Source organism: Mandrillus leucophaeus, unplaced genomic scaffold, assembly GCF_000951045.1.
Source record: "Mandrillus leucophaeus isolate KB7577 unplaced genomic scaffold, Mleu.le_1.0 Scaffold225, whole genome shotgun sequence".
Classification (NCBI taxonomy): Eukaryota; Metazoa; Chordata; class Mammalia; order Primates; family Cercopithecidae; genus Mandrillus; species Mandrillus leucophaeus.
In genome coordinates, this window is record NW_012102310.1 from 4,084,855 (window position 1) to 4,101,194 (window position 16,340).

Sequence of the window (16,340 nt, forward strand, 5' to 3'; positions counted from 1 at the left end):
CCACCTCGCCCGGCTAGATTTTTGTATTTTTTAGTAGAGACAGGGTTTCACTGTGTTAGCCAGGATGGTCTCGATCTCCTGACCTCGTGATCCACCAGTCTCGGCCTCCCAAAGTGCTGGGATTACAGGCTTGAGCCACCGCGCCCGGCCAGGATAGCAATTTTTTCTCCAGTCCCACTTAATAGCCTGAAATACATCATTCCAGTATATCTGCCTCCATTTGGTTTCTTGCTCTTCCTGTCTTCCCTCAGTTATTATGATATCTCAAAACACCTCTCACACTTTCCTGTTTTGCCCGTCCAGCCAATACTCCCTCATTCCTGAAGAAATAGCTCCATCAGAGACCCATAAGCAGTACTGGGGTTCATGTAAATTCTAATTTTCTAGATAATGAGAAGTTGGTTTAGGAGTGAAGGGGATTTTTCTTACCCCCTTCTGAAGGTTAGATTATTTGAGTCTATAAACCAAACTGACAATAGACAGATTCACAGGAAAAAGCATACAAGTTTATTACATGCACGTGCATAGGGAGCTACACAAAATACGGGACTCAAAGAAGGGCCTAAGGTTTTTACATGATACAGAACGAAACAGAGGCCTGGAGCTCCTGGCGGCTGTGGTGACAGGTTATGGACGGGTAAAGGGAAGAAATGCACTGTGAAAAAGGCTGTTGTTTCATTGTGCAGATAAAGTCTGTCAGGTAATAGCCCTCAAAAAGAATAGATGGTAACCTGTGGTACTACTTTCTCTGTCAGACCTTTAAAAGTGTCAAACCTGTCTTTAGTCCTCTTTTCCTGTGAGTTAATCTTTCCTAGATTCAAATAAAAGGACCTCAGAGAAACCCTCGGCCTGCATCCTTTGTTTGCTTTATTAATACATACATGTAAATTTATTTTACAAAAGGATACATTTTCAGAGCCATGCTTGCGTCTGCAGACACTCTGAATAGCCATCTCAAAATATGCCAAAGAGGCACGCTTTGGGGTGGCATATTTTGGTTTCCCACAGCTCCCTCTTTGAAATTTATTTTCAGAAAGTTTTACATATTAAAATAGGATTGAAAAGAATAAAATAAAATAAAATAGGATTGATAACTGTGGAAAATTTGGGTTAGACATTTTGAGATAAGACATTAGCAAAGGGAAGAAAAACATAAATTGGAATAAATAGAAAAATGTCTCATTTTAGGAAGTGGTGTTGCAGGATTCCCACAATTAAGTCTCTACATGGTGTAAGCAAACAGGTTTTTAATATGAGGCTTCTCTAAAGAAACAAAAGAAAACAAAAGTTAACAATTGGAGCAGCATATAAACTACTTCTGAGTCCAGCAGCTGAAAAGATTTCTAGATTTGGCCTCAAGACATCTTCAGTTGAAGTGGGGATAGGCAGTGACAATCTGACAGATTTTAAGTTGTTATTGTGATTTCTCTGGAGTCAACCAGCTTCAGCTTTCAGAACTTCAAGAAGAAGGCACATTTAATTTCAGTGATTCCAAGTCAGAAAAAAATGGGAGAAAAAAAGTGAAAATGTTAGTTTGGAGAGTTGCAGTCAGACATGAGAGGAAACTAACAATTTCAGAATCCAGTCTAAATTATAGGTAAATAATAAAATTTCAAAAAAAATGAACAGAGCTAGAATCTAATAACAGATACACTATAGCTTTCTTTTAAATCATAATTTTTCTCTCTTGAGTTTCCTCTTTTTACCAAAGTTAATCATAGTAAAACTAACTTACTTGCAAAATAAGTTTTAGGCTTGTTATATTTTGCCTAATAATTTACATAAGTACAGCAAAATGATGATTAATCATATAAGCTCATTTTCAATTTTGCTTTGCTGGAACTTTTCACAAGGAATCTCAGATTAAGCTTTTGAAAGGCTCTTGAGGCTGGGAAGCCAATCCAAGGAATCACCCTCAAACTGTGCCTGTAATACCTTTAAACTTGGGTGAACACTTCTTTTCTCAAGGTTCCCAAAAATATCTTCAGGTTTCAGGTCATCTCAGGAAGTGATGTCTTTTTCTCATCTATAAATCAACTATGTTAATTATTTACCCAAGATATCAAGATATATTTCCCAATGGGTTTTAATTGGCTTCATAAAGTCAACTTTAATTCCTTAGAGGAATCTGGTCATATCTGAAAATAGGACATGTCAGGCAAAGTCTTAGTAATATGGCTAATATTTCCTATTGTGTCCTATTACAAAGAGAATAGATTCTTCTTGAATGTAAGCAAATAACTATATTGCTATTGAAATAAGAATACTCATAAATAATCTCCAAACTCTGGAGGTATCAGGTAGGGAGAAAAAAAAAGTTTCAATTCTGCACACAAAAGTACACCTTCCCATATTCCTGTAAACTACAGATAGCTGAAAGAAAAACAAAAATTTAATGTGGAAAATGAAACATAAAAGAATAAGCCATGTTTCAAACAAAAAAAAGTCATAAAATCATAATCTTTCATTACTTTAGTCCCATGTAATAGTTCTTATTGTGCTTGAAGTTAGGTTAGTAGTTTTATGAGTCCAGTTTTTTCATTAGAGTTCTGGAATTCTTACCCAATGAAATACTATGATCTCAAAATCATCAGAAACCTATATTCAATGGTACTTGTCAGAGGCTTTTCTATAAATTTCATTGAAGAAAAGCAATTTGGGGCTATAACTGATTGCAAGATGCTTTTAGAGAAGAAGCAAAACCACTGTCTGTCAATGACAAAAACTTACAATAGCCATGCTTAAAAACCTAATGAGAATTCATAACAAGTCATTGACAAGGAAATGTATTTTGGCATACAACATTTTAACATAATCATAATTATTACTGATAATGTACACCAGGACTATAAATTTCTAGAAATTTCATACAATTTTGGAATACATGTGGATAACATATATATGAAATTATAACTCAAAGAAGGTTAAACATACATGTGACTAACATATCTATAAAAATATAACTCAAAGAAGGTTAAACATTACTTGCTATTTGGAGTGCTTCCCATATAACTTAACATATTAAATGGGCCTGACTTGTTTAATATCTCTCTTTTGTGCTGCTGGGGTCCTTCTGGAATGCCCGAAAGTTAGTTTAAGGTCAAAAAGACTTAATTTTGATTTGGAGAAGGTTGTTAAAAATAAAGGTTCAAAGCATTCGATCAAAAATAGGAACACAGGTTACTATTCATTGTGAAATTGTAGTTATTCATTTAACCAGAATGATAATTAAAAGACTTCAAAAGAAAATGCAGGAAGTTAGATAATTATAGAAACAGTTTAACTCTTTAACCCAGTTTTTCTAAGTATTCAAAGACCTAATAAAGACAGTATAAAGCACAGGAAATTATTTTGATAAAATACAAAAATCTATCAATACTCTTGTTTTTAAAAGAGAAGACCAAATTTTAGTTTTGTACCAGTGTACTTTTTCTATTAAAGCTCATTTCTGAAACCTTTATAATAATTTTATTCAACTTTAGTCAGTTTAACCTTACAATATTTTCTCTCACTCTCTTTTCCCAACTCTCTTGAACTGTCATTCAGCTTTTTATGTATCATTTCTTCATTCTGAAACAAGCTTTAAACTAGAATAATTATTTTTTCTTCAACAACAAAAAATCCTCATGCCTTCCTTATAACTTTCCTCACCAAAAACGCATCCTAGTTTCCTTGTACACTTACATACAGAATTTTTTCTCTTATTTCTAGTAGTTTTAATTACATATATTAATTAGAATTTCAATTCTTAGTAGTCTTATTTTCCAGTGAAAATCTAGGAAGTAAACAATCTTGAACTGTCATGTACCAACACATGTTAGCAATACAGATTTCATAATTTCTAGAAACAAAAGCTTTCTCATAAAATAATTTTACTATGTGGATGGGGGCGTATTTACCAGCCAACCCAAATATATTTAGTTCTCTTATGACAAGAAGTTAAAGTAAGTAAATAAGCTAAAATGTATGGTTAGCAATTAATGTTCCATATTATATCTTACTTGGAAATGAGCTAATTATTTAAGGAATATTCATTATCTAATTTAGTTTAGCAATACTTTAAGGGTGTAGTTACCTGAAAGATTTGAGAAACCTTTGAAAATATATATTATGAAACATAATTATTGTTAAAAATTAAATTTATAAACTTTTATCCCACTTACATCTATTTAATTACTTTAAAACCAACCGCATTAAACTATTCCTATTTGTGAAAGATTTACCCAAGCCACATGAACTTGAACACCCTTTGAGTTTGTTACTATATTTCTAGCAGTCTTAAAAGTATTTAATTTATGAAAACTAATTTTACTTTAAGCCAATTCGAAACTCTTCCAAGGAATTTTATCCTATGTAGATACAACTTACACCATACATGCACACATGTATAAACATATACAAACATACAAATAGGACACAAACAAAAATATTATAGTTTTTATTTTAAAACTTCCAACAGACACAATAATATAAAATTCACCAATTTATAAAGTATTAATAAAGTTAATACTACCTGTTTACAATGGTCAAAACCGTTTATCAGTATTAATAGAAAAGACCTTTAAGATTTTTCGTTTGCCTTAAATTTTTAAATAGCCTTTTTTTTCCCTGAGTATATAGTTCCATTTTAGCCTAGGAGAGAAGGCGAAGAAATTTTAATTATGCTCTGAGTATGAGCCAGAGCCCTAAACCAAAGTTATATCTACAAGAGACTCAACACCAAAAACAATTCTCTTGACCAAAATTAATAAGCCTTTTAATGGCTTTAACCAAGTATCTAAAGTTAGAGCAAAAGGATACAGGCTGTTGAAAATCCAAAGCCAGTCCCAATCAAAGACAGTCAAAAAGAAAGAAAAGCTTTGCTTGTCAAAAATGGCGTACAACCCACATTTCTGTCAGCCATATTTGTGGGTCTCTCAGTCTTTTGGTAGGCCACCCATACATGAGGGCCTGATAATCTGTGTGCCCTCAATAGACAAAAAGTTTAAAAGAGACAACAGTTGGTAAGACAAACAGGAAAACAAAAGCCATTCATGAGAGGGAAAAGGATCATTATCAAATGAGTACCCCAAAAGTCAATAGTTATACAAATTCAAAACAAATAATTCAAACAAATTCTTATCAACTAATTCTTACAAATATTTATCTCCCGATCTAAAGAAATTTACTGAAAAAAATGGAGGTAGATTCAGAAAAGGGAAGTTTTAAAATCTGGAGCCCAGAGATCCAAAAAATTTTCTCATTTATAAGGATTTTAACTTTGTTCTAAAACTTATTTTTATTATTTTAATATTACCAAAGGAGTCTTTAAGGGTAACAGGTATATTTACTTGTGTCCCTCTCTCCTTTTTTTTTTAATTTGATCTTTTCATAGATAGCAATAGTTGAGAGTTTTTATACGTACAACCAATTTATTTATTACAAAAGTGATTCAAATCAATAAAAGACCTCATTTATAGACATGTTTTCACCAGCAAATCCAAATTTGAAGGAAAAAGAGATGGGGAGTGACTCTTGCCACCCTTACTTAACTGAGCTTTAAAGGCAGAGATCTGGGAATACTGACCTTGGTAAAAATTCTTACCTTTCTTGGCTGGCTTTTTTGTCGGTTGTCCCAGGGTCCCATTTACAGCCTCCAAACTGAGCAGAGTGATTTGGTCTCCTGGCTGGGCTCACCAAAACTGTTAGGGACAAAAGCAACTTTTCTCCCTCTTCCTTCTGAAGATTCAATAATTTGTGGCTGTAAAACAAACTGACAAGAGACAGATTAACAGGGTAAAAACACATACAAATTTATTATATGCACATGAGCATGAGAGTCACACAAAATATGACACTCAAAAAAGAGCCTGATGGTTGACATTTTTATGTTGTACAGAAAGAATAGAGTCTTGGAGGTCCTGGGGGCTGTGGTGGCAGGTTAAGGGAGGATGAGGGGAGGAAATGCACTGTGAATAAAGGCTGTTTTTTCATTGTATAGATAAAGTCTCTCAGGCAATAGCCCACAGAAAGAACAGATGGTAACCTGTAGTAATAATTTATCTGTCAGACCTTTAAAATTGTGAGACCTTGCTTTAATTCCCTTTTCCTGTTAAATAATCTTTCCTAGGTTTAGAAAAAAAGGACCTCAGAAAAAGCCTCTGCCTGCAACTTTTGTTTGCTTTATTAATATAGATAGATGTAAATTTCTTTTACAAAAGGATAGATTTTTCAGAGCTATGCTTGTGTCTGCAGTGCCTGTGAATACCCATCTCAAAATATGCCAAAAAGGTACACTCTGCGGTGGTGTATTTTGGTTTCCTGCATTGGTCAGGTGGAACAATATACCAGCTAGCAAGGATCTTTTGATTTCCTGAGAGACAGGTCATGTAAGCAAATTTTGCTAAATGTGATTAATGCTTTAATAGATGTAGTCCAGAGGATACGTTTCTTAACACTTCCTGGGGCAGCTGAGGAATATTACACGGCAGAGATCATGTTTAGTTGAACCCTGAAGGATGAGACAGAGTTTCCTCTTGAAAAGAGGCATTTTAGGTGAAATAAACAGTATATTAAAAGGAACAGAGGAGTGCAACAATACGATCCATTTGGAGGAAAGAAACTCGGTGTGATTGGAAGGAAGAATCATGAAAGATCAGGGGTAGATACTGGTGGGGCAGCTATTAAAGGAGTTTGAGCAGAGGCATGACATCTTCACATTGGAAGCAATGTGGGAGTCAAATTGACTTTAGTACCCAGTTGAGATAAAAGTCCATTGCCATACTCACAGTGAGGTGGGACAAAGGCAGAATCAAAGAGATTACGAGGCTGAGAAAGATTCAAGTGATTTTTAGGAATCAGAATCCACATCAGTTGATGACAAGCAAAGAAGGGCAGAATAGCAAGGAAAGGAAGTAAATGGTAATTCCTAGATGCCATTAGCCACAATCAAGTACAGAAGAGACATTGACTGAGATTGAATCAGGGCAGAGAAGATAATATACCTATTTTGGAAGTGTTGCATGTCAGGGGGCTTTGATTTGAGCTAGTTACATACTTGGGAATCTTTACAAAAGCAGGAAGGTTGAAGCCACAGATGTGGATGTAATTACTAAAAGTAGAAGAGGTAGAGTGAAAACGGACAGATGAAGCAAAAACATTTGAAATTGTCCAAAGAATACAGGTGTATTCCCTTACTGCAGTAGTCACAGTCCAAGAGACCCTGAATAGGGCTGGTCCCTCTTAACTAGTCTGAGTGCTATCAACCATACATCTGGTAGATAAGCATATATTCCTTGGTTTTAAAAAACCAAAATAATATATTATCATCCTCTAAGATGCATAAGACTGCCAGAATGACCCGTTAGCCAGAGGTCATTGATATCATGTATCCACAAGAGATTAAACCTCAGAGGTCTTAGAAAGCAGTTTTTGGAGGGGCTATAGAAACAAATGTTTCCCTTTTCTTATGACTCCCTATAGCAGCCAGTATCACCATAAAATGCTATGTAATCTTTGAAAGTCCCTCTAGAAAAACCAACACACTCACAAAATAAAGCTAAGATTTTGTCAAATGAGGCCTTACCCAGATTTATTCAAGAAAAAAAGCAGTACTATTAACCTCTGGAAAGTGACCTATTTGTCTTCTCCTCCAAGGAATAGTAGTAAAACTATAACAACTGTAAATTTATATTTGATAATGATAGAAAATTTAAACTTTCAAGTATCCTGCTTAGAGATGGAAAGGCAGGACTCCCAAAGCTACATTGCTAGTTCCTAACTAGGGAAAAGCTTACCTTCTTTGCCTTCTTTAGTGTGAAACAAGAGTCCATTTTCAGGTGTGTGCATGTGAGCATGCATATTACTCACACACACACATTTACCTGAAATCTATCAGACATTGCATGGTCTTTTAAAAACTTGTTTTGTTTTCCTGAAATGTTTTCTATTTTGTTTTCTCCTAGTCTCTCTGGGCTTATGTTTTATCTCAGCCACCATTTAATGAGTTTCTCTGCTCTTCAAAAACCATAGAAGTTTCACGTTCTTTGTTTCATTTTATTTTCCAATATTTATATGAATGAGATGTTAACATCCAGTTTTATACATGAATCTCCCTCTGCAAAAGGTTCAACAACTTGCCCAATGTAAGTCTTTCTGACACTAAAGTCATCACTTCTTCCACGACACTGTCATCTCCAAATGAGCTGGGTACAAAGTGGTCCCTAATAATTCTAAGTTACCTTGAACCTCTTTATTCCAGAATTCATCATCTAATAGCAAAATTTTTGTATGTCAGTAATAAAACCAGAAATGAAGAAATCTCAAAGTATTAGCAACAAGAGCCCAATAAGTATGAAACACCCAGCAAAAGAAACTATTTATATTGGCTAGATCTAAACTTGTCTATGTCAGTTAATATTATTTATGCTACCCCATCTCAAAGGGTATACTAGAATTTCAGGTTATAAAGATGTGGTTTCAATTAAATATATTAAAGTAGTTCTCTAAACAGTTATTGTACAGTGTCCAGTTATTCACTAAGAAAAAAACATTTAATGTTCTGGTTAGTGGTGACTTACTACAATGTTTCCATCCTTGGGCTCTTGGCCGCAGTCCAATCATAAACATGTTGTACCCTGCTATGGTACAACAGGAGAAAACCACGTGTTGACAGAGGCTCCTATCAGGACCTTTGAGGAACTGAATCTCTTTGTGAATAAGCAGCTCCTAAGAAATATCTGATCTAACCATAACATGATCTCAAAATTTTTGCCTCTCCACATGCTATTTCAGAACCTGTGAAGAGCACACTACACAGATTGGTAGCAGAGCAATTTCAACTGGTCCAATGTATGAGTATCGACTTTTTATCCTTTAGAGCTTTACTGCTGCCACTCAAGGGCAAATTAGGAAGTAATTCCAAAAAATGCGGCCAATGGTAATTTTCTACATTGTGAGCACAGGAAAGGAGGAAATAAAAGAAAAGATAAATAGGTTACTTTAGTGCTATCCTTAGTAACTCTGTCCAATCTTGGCAATGACAAATTTATATAAACTTTAACCAAATAAAGGCAATGCAGCCAGAAGGTGAATTTTGCCACTTGGCTCACAGTCCTGATCCTGAGAAAATTGTTAATTCCCTGATGTCACTAAATACTCCCTACCAATTGAGAAATGTATTAATTCAAAAAATCCATTTTCCATATAAAAGAGAAGCTTTAGCACAATAATGTTCTTTTGTCTAAACATTATTTATTCATTGCCACTGAGAATTTTTAAACAATGCAATTTGGAATAAACATATGCCTGGTTAATGTTATCCTTTAGAGAGAAATAAAAATTAATAATTTAAAACCATATAGTTCTAAGGCATCTGTTTTGATAGAAATGTACTCTTGAGGTAGAACAGTGAACAATTACTCAAAAATCAGAAATATTGGAGAAATTCCAACTTCTCAGATGGTAAAAGTAGTCTATCTGTAAATACAAAGTAGGGTTTTTAATCCATATATAGCTTGTCATTTCTAATAATGTGAAGAAATGTGTTGATAAATATCTTTAAAAGAATGAGTTGTTGTTGTTTTTGTTGTTGCTGTTTTTAACTTCTGTGTCCGTGTTAAAAACAAACACTGCTATACTTTGAAATAAATTGTCAGTCATGTCCTGTGTGATTTTATAAAAATAACATAGACACTAATTCCTAATTATGACAGTGACTGACTTACTGGATTCAATTGGAGATTAATCTAGTTCACATTTTTCAAAGCACAGCACTAATACTCTGGACTCCTAATCCGGATCCTCTACATTAGAATCCCGGGGGAAGCATTTCCATTCAACATTTCAGGTAATTGTAGGCATGCTAAAGCTTTAAAATCACAGTAATTATATTTTGCCATAGAAATTTCCAAAGATTTGTCAAATTATTTAACACTTGATTAAATGATTGTACATGTTCTTTGAACTTTAAGGTAATAAAGTGATATATTATTCATATGTTATATATAAGCATATTCAAAAAATAGATTTATGTTAAATAATAAACATTTCGAGTGCTTCTTTGGAAGTATTGTTTTAAGGAGTAGTTCATTAATATTGTTTTATTGAGTACTCACAGCAACTGTACAAAGTATTATGTTTATCCCTCATTTTATGATGAGGAAAAGAGGTAACTAATTTGAATAAATTTCCTGAGGTCACACTCCTAGCAAGTGGCAGAGCCAACTTTGGACTCATGCAATCTAGCTTCCAAACCTCTTCTTAATCACCAGGTCATACTATATCTTCAAGGTTTTTCATTGAAAACTGGTCTGCTAAGAAGTCATAATAATAGGAAAATGCTTTTAACACATTATTAGTTGAAAACAAGAGGAACGAAGGCAAGGAGGAGGGAGGAGAGGAAGGAGAAAATAGAAAGGAGGAGGAGGAGAGAAAGGATCTTACAAAACAATATAGACACAACTGTCTTGCAGTGAAAATACACATAGGAAAAAAAAGACTAAAAAGGTATAAACCAAACTACTTATTATCTGATGATGGGGTTGCAGTAATTTACTATGTTTGCTCTATTTTCCAAATTCCCTGTAATGAGGGAATGAATTATCATGGATTGCTCTTATAATCAGGATACAATAAATGAGTCATTTTACAGGCTGATTACATATGTCTTAGTTGACCTGTTCCATAAATATATGAATTGATTTAGATTTTTAATTATACTTGTTACTTAGCTACCTGTAGAACTACATAAATATTTAACTGTCTTTTAAAAACTTTGAAGAATGGTTTAATCCTTATATGTAAATTCTATATTTTTATATTATGTTTATGTGCTCTATGAAGAAAAACATGCAAAACACATTGTGGCATTAAAATAAGTATGTTACTTCTACATCACTGCAGTGGAAAACATTCCAATCTTATTTTGTTCTCCAATATTATGTACATAATGAAATAAATAAGATTATTTATCAACACATTTTATTTTACATTTGTTTTATTATTCTGATCAGAATTCATTTTGTTAGAATCCAGAAAAACTGTACCTTAAAATGAAAGGTAAGAACAGATATTTGCACACTCGTGTTCATAGTAGCACTATTCACAAGCATTATTCACAAGCCAAATAATTCATTGCACTATTCACAAGTACCAAAGGTGGAAGCAACTTGTGTTGATTCCATCGGTAGATAAGTGAATAAACAAAATGTGGTACAACTGTACAATGGAATATTTTTCAGACTTAAAAAGGAAGGAAATTCTGACACATGCTACAAAATGGATGAACCTTGGAGACATTATGCTAAGTGAAATAATCCAGTCACAAAGAACAAATATTATATGATTTCACTTATATGAGGTGACTAGGGTTGTCAAATTCATAGAGACAGAAAGTAGAGTGCTGAAGGAAGGGGAGAAATGGAGAGTCAGAGTTTACAAGGTACAGAGTTTTAGGGAAGGTGAAAAGTTCTGAAGATGGAAAGAGGTGTTGTTTGTACAGTGTGAATGTAGTTAATGGCATAGAACTGTCCACTTAAAATGGTTAAAATAGTCAAGTTTGTGTTATATATAAATTTCCTCAATAAATAAATAACCTTGGTGTGGTGGCTCATACATGTAATCCTAGCACTTTGCAAATTTGAGGTATGTAGACCACTCGAGAACAGCCTGGGCAACATGGCAAAACGCCATCTCTACGAAAAGTAAAAAAATTAGCCAGGCATGGTGGTGCATGCCTGTAGTCCCAGCTACTGGAGGACTGAGGCCACAGGATCATTTGAACCTGACAGGTTGAGGCTGCAATGAGCTATGATCACGCCACTGCATTCCAGCCTAGGTGACAGAGTGAAATACTTCCTCAAATAATAAGTAAAATTAAAATAAATTAATTAATAAAATAAAAGATGTTAAATAGTACTTTTTTCATTTGTTATTCTGTTCAAGACAGATCACATTCTCAAAATCTTAAAATTTCCTACTCATAAGGGTTGCACTCCTAAAGATGCTTTAATGACATCTTTTTTTAGAAACCTTGCATTTATCGCCTCGTAATTGGTCTTTGATCATAATATATCGCTGCTTACTGAACTCCTCCTGTGGCTATTATTCACATTATAAATAAAATCCACATTCTGCAAAAGGTGCTTTATAATATTGATCTCTGTGCATAGAAATATACCTACACATATGTCCTCTTTCTCTTTCCTTCTCTCTCTGTATCTCTCTCTTTGTCCTTCCTACAGCTGCACAGGTTTCTTGCTGTTTCTGGTACATGCCAACTTTTTATCATTGGCAAAGACATGACACTCAATACTTTCACCCCTAGAAAGCTTCCCCTAGACTTCCGTTTTCCTTTTCAGCAAGGTCATTCCTAAGGGCCCCATCCAACACAGTGCTGCTTCTAAGAGGCAGCCACTCTACTCTATAGCCTTCTCTCTGTGTTTCCTCCTTAGCACTTCAATAACTAAAATGCTGTACGGTTCACTGGCATGTTTTCTTTCTTTCTGTAGTGGAATGTGAGCTCCAGGAGAACACACATCTCAACTGTCTTTTTACCACTGTATCTCCAGTGTCACAGCACTTAGCACAGTGCCTGGTACAAGTAAATACTCAGCAAATACTGCATGTGCAACTGTTTGTATAAACATATTCAAAATACCTTATTGGCTGTTATTGATATTTGTGGTACAGATAAAATGAGATTGAGGCTTGCAGTAGTAAGGATGAACCATTTCTGAATCAACAAATAGTTAAGTAGGTGGTCATCTGTTCTCTGAGATAACATCCTGATTGTAGGTAATAGAATTTCATAAAATGGACTCAACCTTTTTCTCCACTGAGAAATACTTTGAATGTGAGCATTTGTCAGGTATTTTCTTAAATGCTTTACATTCATTGTCGCATTTCATCCTCATAACACTATAAGGTAAATATGATTATTATTACCATTTTACAGATACAGAAACTGAGGTACAAGAGTCATTTACCCCAGGTCGAGTAAGTATTCAAATTGGATTTCACTATTAGCAATGATTCCCAAGCTAATGCCTTTAAGCAGTATTGACTGTGGCTTTCCCTAAACACAGATAAGTTTTATTTATCGTGGCATTTTCTTTATTATTGATTACATTTAAAATATGTGCTCATTCAAAAAAGTGAAGATATGAATATTCAAATAAGAAAATAATATAAAAATTATCCCTAATCCTTTAATTAGACATTGCCACTTTTAAAATAAATTTTCCTTATCTTTGGGCTTTGCATAGACAACTTAAAATAAATCAAAATGAAAGAGGAATGAAAATAGTGAACTAGTAAAATTCCAGAATAAGCAAAGTCCTAAAAAGATATTTTTTTCATTTAACTTGTTAAATGTTTTTTTCAACTGTAGCCATTCAATTTTTACTTTATGATATGGAATGAGGAGTGAAATTTTCCTTACCAAAAAATTTTTTTTAAAAACTGACCTAGCAGACAGTAGGTATATTCTTTTATGTAAGTAAAAATAAAATTGTTTAAAGGGTATTCAAAAAGTTTTAATTGAATAATATAGCATAATATTTATTCCATAAAGTAAAAATATTTTAAGTAGTCATTAATGTTAGATTCATAGTGGCTTCTAAAATACCTTTAGGGAAATAAGAATGATGTGACCTCTTACTGTCTAACTCAACTTCCCTGGTTAAACCGTATCTGTGATAATTAATCATATTTTGAACAGATTTTCTCTGAGCAGGTATTTTTCATATGTGTGAAAATGACCCATAAGAGCTTCAACAGATAACGCCAGAGGATGGGGCTCTCTTAAGAATATGTACTTATCCACACTAGTAGTGCAATCTTACCCTTGGGTCTGTAAATTTAACTTAATAGATATTCCACATGCATACTGTAAGAACATAAGGCAGGAAATATAGAAAAATTGAACGCTCCCACAGTGACAAATAGTAAAATTATACTAAAAATAGCTGCACAGGGATTGTTTTACAGTATTATTGTGGGCTCTTGTCACTGGAAAATAGTGTTTTTCTTGCAATACATTGCAATGTTATATGATACGTTATTATAAAAAAATTATGTTGACATCATTTAATGGAGTAAAAAAAATTTTTTTTTGTAATTTGGTCTACTCTATTAGACAACAGTCATCTCAATATGTCCTTCAAAATACAAAGAATTATTTTTTCAAATTTAATAGAAAAACTATAAAAGTATATAAATAAGGATTTTATGGTGCTTACAAAACTGAATAAAATATCATACCTCTCTTTAGGGAACTTACAAATTAGGAGGGGGTGGGATTTTTAAAAACACACTATATGACATATACAATACATATATAGCATGTTCTCTAATTGCTACAAAATCCTGAGGCAATTTAGAGAAATAAGTGACCATAAAAAATATGATTAGGAAATAATGGGGAGATGCATAAATCCTGATGTTTCATCAGGGTGATGGTTTTAATTTGGATCCTGAAGTATTAGTAGGTTATTAATAGGCAAGGATCTCTTTATTCCTTACACACATATTAATTTAGCATCGTACTATGAACTTGTCCAAGGGCTAGATAGATCAATTGAACAGCATTAACTAAACCCTACTCTAAAGCCTTCTGGTAAACAAATACAAGATAAATTAGGTAAGTTCAGATACTGATAAATTCTATTACAATAATAAGATAGGATAACAGCAAGTTGCTTGAGAGTTAAGTTTCAAGCAAACTTGAAAGTTGTTTGAAAGAGGGGAGAAAGGGGCCTTTTTGTGAGGTAGGGCTTTCTGGAAACACAGTATCTGAATAAATATTAAAAGCCAGTCTCAAATAGAGCATTTCAGAAAAAAGGAAATAGATTTATTAGAGATTCCGAGATTGAAACAATATTGGTCATGAGTTCAAGAAACAATAACTAGAACAAAACGGTGGTGGTACAGAATGAGGTCAGATTAGAGAGGTAGACACAGATCGTACTGTGCAGGATCAAGGAGATATTCAAGGCAGAAAGAACAGTTAGAGCCAAAAATACAATTCAGAACACGTAGAGCACAGTGGTTGAACATATGTGGCTACTGGGATCAAATGGCTTGGCTTCAAATTCTAGCTCTTCCACCTCCTGTTTGTTTAGCATTGACCACATTATCTATTTTTTTGAGCTTCAGCCTTCTCATTTTTAATGCAAAATAATGATGATGCCCATCTTTCCATGTGTGATGAGTACTACTTGGTATAATGCATGAACATACAAGGCTTAGCAACGTGTCCAGCACTAACAAAGTAACCATTCTAGAGTATTTTGGAGAACAGAATTAAGTCCAGTTTAATTGTTACATATAAAGAAGAGTAATGGAAAGTAAGCAGAATATGAAACATCAGACTGTTTCATAAGCAAGAGAAAATCCTTACACTCCTCTGAGCAGGGAAGTGATATGTCAGTAGCAGGCTTTGGGTAGATTAATATAGCAATTGTTGACAGAATATTTTGGATATTGGAGATAAGAAAATAAGCAATTTGGCCCGGCGCAGTGGCTCATGCCTGTAATCCCAGCACTTTGAGAGACCGAGGCGGGCAGATCACGAGGTCAGGAGATCGAGACAATCCTGGCTAACACGGTGAGGTGAAACCCCATCTCTACTAAAAATACAAAAAATTAATCAGGCGTGGTAGCGGGCGCCTTTAGACCCAGCTGCTCGGGAGGCTGAGGCAGGAGAATGGTGTGAACCCGGGAGTCGAGCCGAGATCGCGCCACTGCACTCCAGCCTGGGCGACAGAGCAGACTCCGCCTTCAAAAAAAAAAAAAAAAAAAAAGCAATTTAATTTGTTCTAAGGTAGAGACCAAAGAGAAGGACTGGATTGCAGACATTGTAGAGGTTAACTTGGCAGGACTTTGTGACTAAATTAATGAGTACAATCTTAGGACCCTGAGAGATTATATAATTGAAATACAGATGGTGGGGAGGGAACCAGTTTGAGTCAGAAGAAAATTAGTCAACTGTAGACCTGCTGCTCTGAGATTCCTGCAGCTATCCAGCAAGCAGTTGGAAATGCAAGAGTAAACTAAGGGGAAAAGTACTGGTTGGAAGTGTAGGTTAACATGCAGATGTTAGCTGCAGCTTTCTGATTGTCGGTTGGATTGTCAAGAGAAAAGAATGAAGATAAAAGAGCGGAATACTAAGGATATAACCCTAACGTCCAAGTATATTTCACTAACAAGACCAGAAGAATGAGTTTATAAATGAGATAGGGGAGTGATCTGCATGGTCAAAGGAAAGACAGAAGAACAGGGATCATATTCTGCATGTCAATTGCTGGATATAAATGATACCTAAATAATGAATTTAAGCATTTTAACTCAGATATTCGGTT

At 34.3% G+C, this 16,340-nt stretch overlaps 1 protein-coding gene across 2 annotated transcripts in view; it reads left to right on the plus strand.

Moving 5' to 3' along the window:
- SYT1 (synaptotagmin I) overlaps positions 1-16,340 on the plus strand; it is a 503,705-nt gene that overhangs the window by 124,750 nt on the left and 362,615 nt on the right. The window contains exon 4 of one of the 2 annotated variants that reach the window (XM_011981396.1): positions 12,935-12,975. The exons of the other annotated variant lie outside the window; for it this stretch is intronic. The gene's annotated coding sequence lies outside the window, so the exon portion shown is untranslated. The remainder of the gene's footprint in view (positions 1-12,934; positions 12,976-16,340) is intronic. 2 annotated transcript variants of the gene reach the window in all.